Source organism: Colobus angolensis, unplaced genomic scaffold, assembly GCF_000951035.1.
Source record: "Colobus angolensis palliatus isolate OR3802 unplaced genomic scaffold, Cang.pa_1.0 Scaffold76, whole genome shotgun sequence".
NCBI classification, from domain to species: Eukaryota; Metazoa; Chordata; class Mammalia; order Primates; family Cercopithecidae; genus Colobus; species Colobus angolensis.
In genome coordinates, this window is record NW_012121376.1 from 1,672,148 (window position 1) to 1,675,348 (window position 3,201).

The following is a 3,201-nucleotide window of genomic DNA, read 5'->3' on the forward strand; positions in this document are numbered from 1 at the left end:
GTCTTTTTTTTAATCAAAGGTAGTCCTAAACTGGTATACAGTGCCAAAAACGGAAAAGTCAAGAAGTCGCTCCCCAAACAGTATCACAGGAGTGCTTGCTGCACAGAGCATTTCTGCAGTCCAAGGCAACAAAAGCAAGGATAAAAAGCACCAGGGTCGCTAAGGCCTCTACGTTCTCACTGTTCAAGAATCAGAGTGCATGTGGGGTTGTAGCGGTAAGTCACCAGTGGCAAACTGGCAATTCTCTCTCTTGCCTAGCTAATGACATTAGTAACATCCTATACTATCTTCGTACAATTTTTTTTTTGTCTCGCTCTGTTGCCCAGGCTGGAGTGCAGTGGCTGGATCTCAGCTCACTGTAAGTTCCACCTCCTGGGTTTACGCCATTCTCCTGCCTCAGCCTCCCGAGTAGCTGGGACTACAGGCACCCACCACTTCGCCCGGCTAGTTTTTTGTATTTTTTAGTAGAGACAGGCTTTCACCGTGTTAGCCAGGATGGTCTCGATCTCCTGACCTTGTGATCCGCCCGTCTCGGCCTCCCAAAGTGCTGGGATTACAGGCTTGAGCCACCGCGCCCAGCCTCTTTGTACAATTTTTATGACAATGTATAAACATCTTCCTCATAAGAAGGGCAGATAGTTTACATCTCCCCAGCTGCCGAAGTGGAGCACCTGGTACCCAGTAGGATATCCCAAGCTGAACCCAGACCTGAAATGTGACAAATTCTGATTCTCATGTTTTATAGTCTAATGTCAACCTTGCAAACAAAGTGATCTCTTAAATAAATTGACTTTTATGCAAAACTAAACGTCCCCTCAAACTAGTTTTAAAAAATCACACAATTGGCTGGGTGTGGTGGCTCATGCCTGTAATCCCAGCACTTTGGGAGGCCGAGGTGGGTGGATCACGAGGTCGGAAGTTCGAGACCAGCTTGGCCAAAACACAGTGAAATCCCATCTCTACTAAAAATACAAAAATTAGCTGGGCATGGTGGCACGTGCCTTTAGTCCCAGCTACTCAGGAGGTTGAGGCAGGAGAATCACTCAAACCCAGGAGGAGGAGGTTACAGTGGAGCCCAGATCGTGCCACTGCACTCCAGCCTGCGCAACAGAGTGAGACTCCCTTTCAAAAAATAATAATAAGGTGCCAGGAAAGGAAACGTAGCCTCGTTAAGTGTAGACAATGAAATGAAGAGCGTAGACAGGGGTGTCAGCAGACAAGTCTCAACTGACACCTATGTTTGCAATTCATGCTCAGTTTGGTCTTCTTACACTATCACTCTATAACTGAAGATTCTCAGCATGATTTAGAACTAAATCCTTGGTCCTCCGATCCACCAGATGGGTAAGCTTGCCTAAGGAATGAAGTAACAAGTGCCCGTCATCCCAACTCTGTTGCTTTCTGCATTTGGCAGATGATATTCGATAAATATTTGTTGAATACATGACAAAAATCTCATTACTTGAGGAACTACCTGTTGCCTACCAGAAAGGAATTTAAAATAAGTGCCCAGGAGGAGGAGGTTGCAGTGAGCCGAGATCGTGCCACTCACTCCAGCCTGGGCAACAGAGTGAGACTCTGTCTCAAAAAATAGCAGTAATAATAAAGACTAGGTGCCACCTCCCTTCCAAGCAGTCCCTCTGGGAGGATGCACAGACTCCAATGGCACTGCTGAAGTGCAGAGCATTTGGGGACCTTCTCATTTCGAATGACCTTCCAAGCCTGAAGAAGTCTTCTGGCGTTCTCCGTGGTGGCAAATCTTCGTCTCAAGCTAGTCTCTGATAAGTGCTGCAAGTCAGAGTCTCACCTGATAAGGTAAGTTACCAACCACGTAAGTCAACTTTTGGTCAAACCTGGAGGGTGACTACTGAATAAAACTGATTTTCCCATATGACTACATTTTTACTACCAAAACAGGAGTTCTAAAGAGGTTTTGGCAAAGAAGCACCAATGAAATACAAGCACAACATTCTGGGACAGTTACTTTCAACAGAGCAGTCCCTATTTGAATGCCTAAGTTCTGGAACATCTGGTTAAAATTCTGACTCATAACCTCATGGGCTTACAATATCTAAATGAAAGTTATCAAGGTTGGTGACACACCCCACTCGTAAAATGACCAGGCTTGACCACTAAACTGGTTGATAAGGAGGTACTCACCTTGAGATGCTCTGTAGCCGTGACAAAATACAAATCTCTTTAAACACGATCTAGGCCACAGGTTCACTTACCTGTTTGCTTTCTGGAGTGACTCCACAAAGCTTTCTTACAACATTTCAGCATGTCCCACCTAAAACGGGAGAGGAGTTTCCGGCTTTGGGACACATTTGACTGGTTCCAGGGCTGGCTGGGCTCCACACTGCCCTTACATAGTAAAATTATCAGGCAGAGACTCTCCTCCCAAGGCTGGGAAGCGGGATTCAGCCGAGGTCAAGGCTCACCAGGAGAATATCAACAACTGAACAGGAAAGGACTACTCTACAGACAACAAGCTGGAGGTGAGTCTCACAGGAGAAATGACGAGCGCCTTGCTACACCCCAAACGGTACTTCAGATGCCAAACATTCTCTTCTTCCATTTTCCCAAATGGGTCTGAAGAATGACCTACCCTTGCAAATGAGTTAAGCTCGTTTAAAACGGCCACTCTAACCGGCAAACTCAGCTGTCATAAAGTAGTCAGGAAAACTTAAATTTTTGGCAGGAGTAAGGCTGTAAGTTTCGGTTCTTCCAGCATTATAGCTGCAGTTAATTCATATAAAGGACCCAGCACCTCTGATCTCCTGATCCAAGGGGCAAGGAAGTTACATACTCCTAAGAGACCGGCGCGCGTCTTGGGGCAATCACCACGTCCAACCTGTGCACACTTAGAAACTGCGGAGCAAGTTCCAGGAGGCTCATGAAGAGCTCAAAGTTCTCCGAAGAGCCCAGCAACAGCATGGGCTGACCTACTCCGGAGGTTAACCTGGGCGCCTCTCACCGCCCCTTAGCGGGCGGCACACGTGTGCCACGCGAGTGGCCCGGAAGAGAAATGACAGCTTCAGGAAAATAAACTCCGCCGCGGGGCGCGGAGGCAGCGCGCGAGGAGCTCAGGCGCCGAGGGCGCCCCAGGACCGCGGGGCCGCTTACGGACGGAACGCGGGGTGGTGCCTGTCTCAAGGTCCCCCTCCCTGGGCCCGAGGGCCACTCTTCGGTCGGCGGGTC